Genomic DNA, 13,542 nt, shown 5'->3' on the forward strand with positions numbered 1-13,542 from the left:
GCGCTCAGTTCAAAAGCCTGCATTTCTGATAGTGCCAATGGAACTTACACATCTTTAAAAGGAACACATATCAGGGCGACCTCCACTTCTGCTGAAATACATTTTTTTTTAAAGTCAGGGGTTCAATAAGTTTATGTGTGTTTTGCCGATGTGGTTGGACTCGGTCGCCAGTTTTGATGCGATGTGTGTTTGCCGTGTGTGTTTTGATTTATAGTCTTGTAATAAGACATTTTCATGCGTAAAACAGTGACAAAACATCAACTGAATCCTGAAATGACATTTTGAAGTAAAGCCAGTTTAAACAGGCGCAGGTGGGACAGGAGTCGAGGCGGTGTTAGTGTAGCGCCATCCCCACACCCCTCTGGCCTCTAAAGGCTGACTTTGTTGACTCGTTGATGTGATAAAACAGTTGTCTCATGACTATTTCATAAAATGTGCTGACAGGGTGTCCCTCTTTGAGGCTACTTTCATGTTTGGTACCACTCAAAGATGTGTAACTATTTCATGTTCTGCTGATAGACTTGGTTGTTCTACTCCATAGGTGTCCTTATTGCTGACTAACCCCTTGCTGTTGTCACATGTAACAATGCAACTGGTGCTTTTCTTTCTCGTCTCATTATCTATTATTCATTTAACCTTCATTTATTTATGTCAATACCTTTAAAAATCCAAAAATGTCTGACCTGCTGGCTCAGTAGTGTCTGTCCTCATCTGATTTTTGTATGACTTAAGGAGTGAATATCCTCTAACATAGGGTTCACAACACAGAAATCAATCTTGTTTTCTGGGTATGTGTGTGTGTTTTCAGTGTGTGGGAGTAATATTGCAGAAGCAAAGAGACATTCTGCAGTTTTAAAAGGCACAGCATGCAGAGAGACCTGAGCCAGTTAGAGCAGCTGCCCTGGAGATGTCTCATACGATAATCATCCACTCTAACGTTGTTGAGACAGACTCTGTGGGCTTGGTAGGTGATGTGTGCAACCACACGCCTGTTTGGAGGATGAGCAAGCATCATGTTGCATAGTTTATGTTCCCCAGTGAAAAAACACAGCATTCTGTATTAGTATGTGCGTTGTTTTTCATAACTGACTGTCGTACTTTGAATAAGTGATTTACTTTTAAACCACAAGCGAAACAAACCATAAAAGAATGTTAGGATTAACATTTTGACCATAAACACTTTAACTATTAAACAAAAAAGCACTAGTTTGGGGCTTTCATGAATCAAGTTTCTGTAAGTTTCCTGAAATTGACATTTACTTCATGTCTGTCTGTTCTGACCATCTCTGAGTTTCAAATGCTGGTTGATTTGTTGTATAGTTCAGCGTTTTCAGTGGTGACAGGGTGGTTTGAATGACCTACGTATGTGACAGAACTGCTGCCTCACACCTGGAAACGCTGAAGCTGATTCACTGGTAGTTCACCTGGTTTGGTTTTATGATAGCAGATTTATGAATGCAGCTCTGTGTTTGGCGTGCACTGAGTTAGTGTGGGTTGGTCTGATTACAGCAGCAAAGATGTCAGTGCTGAGACGGGACTACATCATGGAAACTGTCAGCACATCATCATCCGGCATCTGCAGTGTGTGTGTTTGTGTGTATTTCAGTTGCTCGTGTTGTGGGGAGATTATTTTACTTGTGATGTTTAAATTTTGGGGACAGATAAGGTAGAATATGGTAGATTGTTAAAAACTGTATTTCCACCACAGGAACATTTTCCAGAAAGCAGGGTCCTTTCGTTGGCCCCCTCCATTTTGATTGCAGAACCAGTAAAAGTATTTCAGCCCCAAAAAGAGCCCTGACAGGGAGGTAATATTTTGTAGATTACTCTGAACCTTTGGGGTGGGGCTTGAACATTTGTGACAGTCAAGTATTCAGAGTATATTTATTTTTCCACCTTTCTGTTATCTCCTATTTAATATCCACAATTGATCATAAAAGTCCGTAAACTTTAGGTTTTACCAAGTCCTCCAATCTGTTGTTTGTCCATAGCCTTTTATACAACCCTGTATACTGCCCTGTAAAGTACCGTCCCTACAAGCAACTTGAGGGAAATACACCTCACATAGGCATTTCCACACTGGAGCTGAAGTCATTGTAAAGTCTACTGTTTAACAAGCCATAAAGTCTGCATAAGGAGGAAGAACGGGTGCTTGCATTGAGCAGCTAAAAGCTGTGATTTCAGCCACAGGTTTTTGTGAAACGTGAGTTTGAGACCAACATATGCTCTGTTATTAACACAACAACATTAAAACACTCATTTCACATCTTTGTCGGCTTTAGACAAAATACTGCTTTTGAACTGTTAAAAACGAGCATGGTTTGAACTAAAAATGCATCCTTTTTAGAAAGCATCTGACACCTACAAGGTTTCAGTGTTACATGCAAACACAACAACACATTGCAATAAAACTTTGTCATGTCCCTGTTAGCTTTAGGTTGTAACATCATTGGTTTTGGTGAGAAATTCATACTACTTGTTTAGGGTTCGATAAAAACATCCCAGTTAGGACTAAATACATTCCTCATACTTTCTAACTGTGATCATTTTGGTGTCACTGACACCAGTTTGACACATGCAGTTGCTTTCACAACGACTGGAGGTAACATATTCATTTAACATAATTATTGCATTAACCAACGACCAGTGGGGTCAGTTTTGAAAGAAGGACAGTAGAGAGGGGTGGATGGGATCATCTATAATAGATAACAGTTTGTCAGCATCCTCCTTCCCACCACATCTTCATATCTGGATATTAGCCAGTAAGAAAGCGCTTGATCAATTTATTGAGTGTGCTGATGTGGCCAGCTCCAACTCTACTCTTACAGCACAGTGCAGGACATTGCACCGGCCAAAGAGAGGATCCTTTTCAGGAAAGTTGGTTGGGTTTCCAGTTCAGTCTATTCTTAGTGTGAACTCCCAGGTACTTATAGTCTCAAATGTGCTCTCCTATAGTATCCAGGAGGATTATAGCTGTCCACTTCCTCTCCCCTGTGACGTCAGCCACATCCCCCCAGTCTCTGCCACGCTCTGAGGCAGATAAAATACACCAGTCCTCTGTTTTCCTCCTCTCACTCACCATTTAAATGCTCAAGCTCTGCAAAGAAAACTTCTAGAAGTGGTAGAGCCTGACCTATATTGATGATCTGAGGTGTAAATGTGCAGCGGCTTCCTCAGTAAGACTGGCTGAATTCTGTTCATTACATTGTTGAAATCCAAGAATTGGATTCCTGCTGCACAAATCCAGGTGTTCAAAATTCCATCCAAATATGAGTGAGCTGTCTGCAGCACATAGAATATAGCATCATTCACTTCCAGGTCCAGGTTGATCCGCAGACTGCAGAGGATCATGCATACTAAACACCTGTGATGTATGGAAGGTCAACCCAAGCCTCTCCAGCACCTTTATCACATGAGTTGTGGGAGCAACTGGTTGATAGTCACTGGGGTCAGATAGAGTTGGCTTCTTGAACAGGACTCAGGCAGAAGGTCGCCAACATCCTTTGTATCGTCCCCTGGTTCAGACTCACACTGTAAATGAGTCTCAGGCTTGCAAACAGCTGGCCGGGACAGATCAGACACCTGCCGGCTGATACCATCCAGGCATGGAGCCCTGTCTTTGTGGAGACCCTCCATCTGTCTCCTCACCTGTCCCGTAGCCCCCATCAGATGGGGATGGGTACATGTCAAAAGTGGCAAGGAGGGGCGGTCTATGGCGTAGTGGGTACAGTAGGCGCCCCATGTACAAGAGGCAATAGTCCTCGCTGCAGCTGGCCCCGGTTTGAGTCCCGCATCGGATGGCCCTTTGCTGCTTGTTGTTCCCCCTCTCTCTGCCCCCTGCTTCCTGTCTCTCTACACTGTCCTATCTAATAAAGGCAAAAAAAGCCCAAAAAATTATTTAAAAAAAAGTGGAAAGGAGCTCAGCAGGGGATCTCAAGTATAATATTTTTGTTTGTGAGTGAGTATTCAAGTCTCCAGGAGATGCATTTGAGTCAGTGCAAAATTCTCTGAAGCCATGGATACACAAGTGTGAGTGTGAATATCCGCAGAAAAGTTTCTAACAAAACAATAAGAGCTGAAAAATGTTGTTTGTGAAGAAGAAAATAGAGAGAAGGGAGACTATGAGTCACCAGAGTTTGTGGTATGAATGACAAGCATAGTCCCGATCAGTTTGTCTGACTCTTTCTCTGTATTTCTCTCCATTCCCTGCAGCTATTTGTTTACCACTACAAGGCAAGGCAACAAATCTCAAAGAATGTGACCAAAAGGTATTTAATTTAAGCAAAATCTAGTGAATTTACATCTTAAAAACATGTATTTTAGGTTGGCAAAGCCCTGTCACCACACTATTAGCTTGTAGTTATTATAAAACGTTTTTGTATAACATTTTTACGGTTTTAACCTTTAGAGCAACACTGAAAAAATGTCTGCAACAAAATGAGCAATAAGCAATAATATTTTTTTTTCTCAATTAGAAGATTGTCATTGAGGTTCTGATTATTTTTTGTTTCAAATGCTCATGAAAAATAAAAAAGAAAGAAAGAAAAAACTCCCAGCAGAATTAGACGATTTCTAGGCAGAGGTATCCTGACTGTCTTTTGTTCGTCATGTTAAAAAACATCTTAATAGCAAGTTTCTTTAAAACATTATATCATGTATATAATGTTGGTTTATTTCTCAACCAGCAGTATGTAAAACAGGCTGTTTTGTCAGTTGAACATAAAAGCTCTAAGCTGTACCTGAAAAAACACAGTGACATTTGCTGGGTCATTTTATTTCTTTCTAAAGCTCCCTCAGAGTTAACAGGCTAAGTTATGCTGTTCATTATTCTACATGACAAATAAATGAACTTCTGCTTACTCCACTAACAGACACATTTGCGACGTGCGATATTATCAATGATATTTGTCGTTTATTGATTATCAATTGTAATTCTGGCCTGTCTTGATAATTACAAGTAATACTTGTTGTGATATTTATGACAAAATGCAAATTAACTTACCAGCAAGCAAAGGATCATCTCCTTTTATGGTCATCAATTCACAGGAACATGAGCCAACGTTCACTGTGTGTTTGTAATGACAACTATAATCTGAAATGAGATAGAAAGATGAGAATTTCTCATTACACTGACAGACATTTTTTACCACTCATCTGAGTGGCATATTAGGAGGCCTTTTTTTGCACCACCAAAGAAGCATATGGCACCATCCCAAACAACAACAATTAATCTAAGTCTCTGCTCTTCAAATGAAGAGAAAATCAAATGATTCAGGTTTGAAAATAAACTAAAATGATCAACAGAAGATGCAGAAACAACAGCCACTGCGTTATGTCATGTTGCTGAGATGTGAGCTGAAAGGGGCTTCCTAACAACAATCCCATCCCGCATAACCATTTTTACCTCAAAGTGGATAGTGAGTCATTTTAGTCTCCAGTCTGCTCTCAGTCTAACATGAGAGAGGGAGGGGAAGGGGAGGCAGCACTGCACAGACTGTATTTTTCACTAATACCGTGTACGATTACAACGTTTTGTCGATCTTGTTGAAGGACAGGTTCCTAATTAATGACACAGTAAACACAGCAATGGCCGAAACTTTTGTAAATCTACCAGCAGACGACGCTGAAGTTGGCATCCGATTCGCCAGCCTCCGATTCGCGAATTAAAAGGATGGGCATAAAGGGCCATTTCACTGCATTTCTTGCATTTTGATCGGCCAAAACATAGTCCTGTATGGAAACTACATTACTTAGACTGCTCAAATCTGGATGGAATTATTCTAAAGAGGTTGTAGATTCATTAAAACCTCGTTTGTGATTTGTGAAACCTTTTTCTGATTTGTGAAAATGCAGAACAGGTCAATTTCAATGCATTTTTGGTATTCTGCTCACCCTAAAAGGGTCCTGTATGGAAACTACATTAGACTTCTCAAATCTGGACTGGATTGAAGTACAGACCCTGAAGATTCATTATAACACAGTCCCTGATTTGTGAAACCTTTTTCTATTTGTGAAAATGCAATAAAGGCACATTATACCGTTTTTTCAGCATGTAGACCACATTAGACCAGGCCCAGATCAAAAACCACTGTACCTAGAGTTCTCAAATCTTTTTAAATGGAGAAGTTGTTGAAAAGGCACAGAGTCTGTAAAAAAGTCAGCAATTTTCGTTCTTTTAATTTTTTATGGTCTCATCGCTGTTTTTGTAAGGTTCTATCAAGGTGCCTCTTTGTTTTCTCCTTCCCAAGCTTTCCTTTGCAGATACCAACTTGTGGGAGTGTTATCCTGTTCATGATGCACCTGGTGTGGTGTCTAGATAAGGCTATCCATACTGCAGAGCTCTGTCTTGCTCCTGGCGCCGCATCCACTCCTTTTGTTCTGTTTGCTTTTTTTGTTTGACACACTCAAACACATGCTTACATGACTGATTACGCACTTTTATATATATTTTCCTCTGTTAACACTCCTGGGTTGTGAATAAATGCTTGGAATAATTTCACTGTACAGTCTGGTCTCCTATCTTTGCCAGTCTCAGAACGGGGCTGTGACAAATATCATAATGAACACAGTGAGAACATGGCATTTCAAAGCATTTAATTTCTATTCGATATAATCTATCTATAATAAAGTTATTAAGCACATTTAAAAAAAAATCTCTTTTCATGTAGTGACTGCGGCTGTTAGTATTATTCAATATCACATATTCCACTTATGCACTGTTAAAATTGCATCCCAGAGCAAGCCTGTTCTATTTAAAAAAATAATTTGAAATATATGTTACTTAATAGCCATTGGCCGCACTCAGGTGGGGCATATAATTTGTTGGACTTTTGGATTTGCCTGGCAACTGGGGGGGGGGGGCACTAATTGACCACTAATTGCAAAGGTTGTCAGTTACACCTTCAATGACCAATGGCTACAGTGAATACAAGAGATCTGGTTGCTGGCCGGAACAAGCCTAGATTGCATAGCTTATATAACAGATTGTCTTTCAAGTTGTTTGACAACTATACAAGGGCAACGACAAGTAAGAGGTACAGGAAATCACAGTGTTTGTGTATGCCAGTCTATACTGGAATTGTCACCACATGAAAAATTGAATACAGGAGGGATTCCCCAGTATTTTCAAAGGTGTGTACGATTTATCTACAGCCCATGGAAAAAACGTATGGAATCACTGTAATTTGCATTCATCAGAAGAAGTTGCTGCTGCTGGTGGTGCTGCAGGCCTCTCTCAGAGGTTTATTCAGCTAGATCTTGCATCAGAAAAGAACAGAGGAAGCCGCAGGAATTCACCTGCTGAGGAGGCTCTCTAAAGGCATCTCTTCTGATCAGACTCATCAAAGCTGCTTCCCCCTTTAATAACGTGTCTTTACAGCAGATGACTGTATGATGAAAGAGATGACGCTAGCTTGTGCTAGGTTAATGACTAACTCCTCTTCTTCTGTGGCCTTAATCTTCGAGGATTGGCTATAATACTGGAGCACAAAAGGGATAATTGCTACGTTAACGGCACTAGCAGCATCACCCCCGCACCGCCACATCTTACACCAGAGAAGGAAAACCGTGTTAATGAAATTCAAATTTCACAGTATCATCTCCCAGAGCTATGAATGTGCGTATGTGCGTATTATTTTCTGCACAGCTTTTTTTCTTTTTCTTTTATGTTAAGAAAACACAGGACATTTTGTCTGGTGATATGAGCCTGCGTGGGTTTGCCTTTGTGTGAAAGAGTATCACAGACATTCCTTTGTTATTTCATCCGTCCTTGCCTCTAAGCACCCTGCCTCCCTCAAACTGCAACAACAACAACATGAGTAAAGCCGCCACCAGTTCAATTGGACGTGAGACTGTGAGAGTGTAAGATCTGGTACGCCTGACACTCAGCGTCATTCACACCTTATCATATCAACACTAATGAGAACTATCTGTGGTGGTTGCATCGACCATGATGAAGCAGTCATGTTTTCGCCTGCTTGATCTCCCTCTGATCTCCATGCTCTGCTCTCTGTCCGCCTTGATCCTTGTGGCGCTTTGTGCCTCCCTGACTGTGGTCAACAGGAAATGAGGAATAGTGAATCACACTGGGAACACAGTCATGTCATCACCACACATCTTAATAAAGCCTTTGTGACAAGGCTTGATGTGTTTTCGAAGAAGCCTCCACTGCTTCATATTATGTAGAGACTAGTAGAGAGGGACTTCTCCATATTAGTTCTCTTTTCTGTCTCATACCTTTATATTAATTTGCCCGTTGGTGGACTTCAAATATTAGATATGAATCTTATCATTAATTCAGTGGATTAAAAGTGGATTGAATCTGTTCTTATCTAGAAACACTCATATTAGATACATTTTCCTCTTGAGGCTTGTTGGGGTGGTACTTTACAGGATGCTATGGGTCGTATAACAAATAAAATAATCTGTTTGTAAATAGTTTGTAATAGTGTTTTTGGGTGTCCAGAATTATTTGAACAATGCACAAATTATTACGTCAATGACGTTATACTGCTGCATAAATTTCATACCCAAATGCTCCAGATGTCGCTTGAATTATTCAGATTATTTTTGAGTTTGTTTTTTAATGTCAACCACAAAGTTTTAGTTTGTGTCATTGTTCATAATCCTGCCCTGACATAAGTACTTATTGGGTCCAGTCCAGAATAAGACACTTTAAAGATACAGTCCAAGCTGAAGCTAGTTTTTCTGGCCAAGAGTTGGTTCTTAGTCTGTTGAAATGCAAAGACCGGGTCGAACACCGGTGACTACCTCCAAACCAGTCCCATCCTGTTACACTGAGGATGGAGGGCAACTCTGCCCTCTAAGCTTCAGTAGCCTGCCGTCTTCATCTGCTGTATGAAAAGAACTGACAGAGCAATGCAACATCAGCTTTATGTGGCTGCGTGTGTGCACATGGAGATGCATGTGAGTGGTTTGACAAAAGAGTCTGAGTCACCAGTTAATTACACATTAAAGCCTTTTCTCTGTGTGTGCTGCTTCCCTCTTTTCTTCTTTTCTCTTTCTCTACTGCCATACTCTCTCTTCTCTGTATTTGTGTTAATGCCCATCGGCTTCTTCCTCCGTCTGTCCCTCTTTTTCTTTGTTGTGTGTGTTAACGCCTGCAGGAGTCTGTCTCTGTCTTGATATGCATGTGCCTGCAGCGTTGTTTGTGTTCCTCTGCGTTCTGACACATGAATGAAGTATGACACAAAGCACAAACCATTGGGATGTATTTCATTGGAACAAATAGACTTTTAAACACCGTAACTTGGCATTACACCCAGAATATAGATTTATAAACTCATCCCATGGAAATTGTTGACTTTTTCCCATATCTGTACCAGAAAATATTTAATCGTCTTTTAAACCGTGCCCACAGATAAATGTGGTCAATCAAAGATGATATTCCTCTGTAGACTTACAGGATAATATTGCCCCAAATACTCATATTAGCTTCTTCCATAACTGTGAATTTGATTTTGTACGTGCGTTATGCAGCAAACTACCATTCCAAAGCACACAGCCCGTGCTGTGCTGCTTGACGTCAACATTGAGCTGTGACATGTTTTGAGGCCATCGGTCCCAAACAAAAACGCCTCTAGACTGAAGATAAGAGGCAGGGCTTTGATGGCTTACCGCACTTGTCATTTCACTTGTTAGTATAAACTAAACGCCAGCGGGCAGGTGTACTGTAATGATGTCACCGATGACTTTGCATCAAGCAAAGTGGGACAGACAAAGGAGGCAGTGATGCTGAATGGTGGTGAGTGGCTACAGGGATGCAGCAGCTGCTGATTTGAGCCACAGTCTGACATCTCAGATGCACTCATCATGGTTATTTTAAAGACTCCTTTAAGCATAAGGAGTCCTGTGTGCTGTCTCAATCTGTCTCAATAGTTGTTGCACTTTCTTTTATCAGAATACACTCTGACTGTTCAAACTTTTAACTTTCAAAACTAGCTGCTTTTTTTCCTTTAAAGCAGATTAATAAAAACAACAGTGGTTATCCAAATTTAAAGTAACCGTGGCAGCTGTAAGTCCTTTGCCTGATTTAATGAGCACGGCTGTTGCATTTGGAATGAATTTAAGGAATTTGCCGCCTGCATCAACGTCAGTACAGACAGGCCCGGTTTTGCCCAACCTGACGTGTATTTACCATTAGGGATACTGCCTTACTACTTATCTAGCTAGCTATCTAAGATAAGCAGCAAGTTTATTTGAGATAAACAGCTGTATTTGATAGTAAGTCCACCAAAAAGCTGAAAATAGGAAAACAAACACCAATCTTCCATTTTTTGGTTAAACAGAAAAACAGAAAAACTCGTTTTTGACTCGTTTTTTCATTTTTCTGTTTGCTAGATTGAATGGAATAATTGAATGAACGGATGATACACGGACCAGAGTTGGCAGGCCTGATTAATATGAGCAACCTTGTTTAAGAAAACTGACACTTGTTTTAGGCTTGTTTATAATGTTGGGATAGCTTGTTTTTTATCATAAGATCTGGCAACACTGGCTCTTTCAGAGGTCAGTGCAGAACAGGAAGGATGAAGACACTTTTGGGGCAAGAGATAAACCCAAATCTTCCTCTTTTGAGGGATGTTGACATAAGGAAGGCTTACATCAAATAGAGCAGTTGTGTAAGTGGATGTTATGTGGGCATGAGGCATTACTCAGACTATGCTTTTTAACATTTCCAAGAATATGAATGTTATATCGTAATGGCAGCTCATCAATGGCAAGTCAACGATTAGAATATTGCTGTCCATGTACACAAAGTCAGTGTCCTGAGTCTTTGCAAGGAAAATTGCGAATAAAAAAAAGAATGAATAACACACACACACACATATATATAGAAAGATACCGTTTCTTCTGAACATATTTAAACAAAATATTATGTATAAACTTTTGGAATGATACTACCTTTAAGCTGCTCTAAAGGTTGAAGGTTTTAAGTAAATTTTCTATGTTCGTAATGCTAGAACCTTTAGAAGACTCAATTCATGTAATGTCAGAGAAATAGGAAAAGTACAGCCTGTGTGTACAGCCTCTTTGTCCAACTCACGAGCTTTACGTAATGATACACCTCCATGCGTAAGACAGGAGCTCAAAATAACACCTCACCCTTCATCTCCCACTGTGGAACCTAACTTTCCTTACAGGCCGTCTGGGTGCTCGTGGGAGGTTGTGAAGCAGTGGCGAAGATGACTCTGGCCTTAACAGAACTTCTGCAAGGAGAGGCTGAGATGACAAAGTTGTCTCCCCAGCTGGAGACAGCTACATCAGGGCTTGAGTCATCAAAAGACCTGGGGGAGAGGGCTGGTCCCTTGGGGCGTCAGGCCAGTTTTTCACTGTTGCCAAAGATGGCACTGAGCAGGAATGGCATCAGAAACTGAAGGTGTGTGCCTCACACACAGTGACTGTTTGCTTTGTTCAGACTTAATGTTTGAGCACAGTCATGACGATTACTTATTTGTGACATCATAACATTTATAAAATCATTCAAGTCTTGTGGATGTTGGGTTTACACACAAATTACTTATCTGTGATCCTGTGATCTTTCTGTCTCCTCTGACTCTAGATGTTTGTCATTTAACCGTCATTCTCCATTAATATCTGCCATTCCACTGTCCCAGGTGTGTTCTACCTCCCAGGTTTTTTTTTTTCTCTTTTTCCTAAACATGTGAGGGGTGTTTTTCTTAATTTTCTTGTTTCTGTCAAGGTTTTTGTTGTATTCTTATTTATTTTAAATGGATAAAGGATCTGAGTTTCATTTAAAGTTTCTTAATTATCAGGGTGGGCGGTGGCGTAGTGGGTTAAGCAGCCGCCCCATGTATGGAGGCTGTGGTCCTCGCTGCGGCTGGCCCTGGTTCAAGTCCAGCACTGGGCGGCCGTTTGCTGCAGATCTCCCCCTTTCTCTGCCCCCTACTTCCTATCTCTCTCCAACTGTCCTATCATTAAAGGCATAAAAAGCCCCAAAATATATTTAAAAAAAATCTTAATTATCCAGTGATAGCAATCCTCATTCTTTTTAAACCATTATGAGTTCATATCCTCAGATTATTTTTGGAAGATTTGGTGAAGACAACCTGAAACAATATTTTTTTATATAGTTTGTTCATTTTAACAAGGTAAAAATGCTAGATTTCTTCCTAATCTATTCCAACCAAAACAGGACTTTGTGTATGTTAATCCAATTGAAACTGTAGAAAATTGAGCTTCCTAAAACCATACTAACACACCCAGATGCAAAGATTTTTTGCATCTTTATTTAAAAACAGTAAAGCATTAGAATACAACAGATAATATATTACCACCAAATTCCCAATGAAGCTGCTCTATTTCACATATTTTAAACACTTTTTTATTTCTTGTTTGTTTGAAGCAATTTTGCATTTCTAAAACAAATACCTGCACAAGTCTAAATATGCAAATAAATCTGGTTAAAAAACAAGCCCTTGCAAATCTTAATGAGCTGGTGCACCTGGCTGATTAAAAGGAAACATGGCCAGTGGAACTGTCAGTGGAAATAATGGAACAGATTATAAAACCGTTCAAGATTGTAATTCAAAATAAAAAAGTTGAATAAATATCCTCCAAGATTGGAGGACGTTTCTCCTGCTGGTGAAAAATATTTGGTGCATTATTTAGCATTTTGTTTGGTATAATATTATTGGCCAGTTGCACAGGTTCAGAAAAAAAGCACTTTAAAGTGAACAACTCTCACTCTCATTTGCAAGAGTTGCATTTACAGGTTCAGGTAGGATCATAAGCTACAGGGGTTGATATTTGTTAGCAAAACCGGGTCCCTGCAGAAGTCTGACATTTGGTCTTTTAAACAAAATATGTATGTATTCATTTTCAAATGGAGTGGGACAGTGAAATTGTCATAGACACATGTGGTATTGCATTCTAATAACAGGTGTGTGATGCACTTTGTCCACTTGTGATGTGATTATCCCATAACATTTGTTATTGTCAGGCTATGAGCAGGGTTATCGCCTGAAGCCATATTTAGATCTGGGTGAGATTTTGAACAGTTAGACAACTAATTATCATGAAAGTTAACCTTATGAGACAGAATTAAATGTGTGCTTCCAGACCAAAACTATCAGAATTGTCAGTGATAATGGATGTAAAAAGATCATTTAAAAAAAAATCTATTTCAGCAATGAAATCCCCTGAAAACATCTGATTAGGCCAAAATGTTGGGTTGTTTTTTTGCAAGATAACTTGTGAACAAATATATGACACATGGCAAATCACATGAAGCAAAAGATACAAACTCAGCAGACTCATCAGGAAGGCATGTGCATACACAATTTAAGGAGTGTGACTAGGTGTTTAATTAGCAAATTTGATTCAATTACTTATTCATCACTCATGTGAAAGGTATGATAGTTGATCTAAGAAACGTCTTGTGACATAAACATAGAATAAGAGTAGGCTACTGCGTTAATGGCAGTGACATGTGTATGACAAACTGAAATACAAAGGCAAGATCAGTAAATTGTAAAGAACATGTGACTTAAGTACTTGTAG

This window comes from Odontesthes bonariensis, chromosome 4, assembly GCF_027942865.1.
Source record: "Odontesthes bonariensis isolate fOdoBon6 chromosome 4, fOdoBon6.hap1, whole genome shotgun sequence".
NCBI lineage: Eukaryota > Metazoa > Chordata > Actinopteri > Atheriniformes > Atherinopsidae > Odontesthes > Odontesthes bonariensis.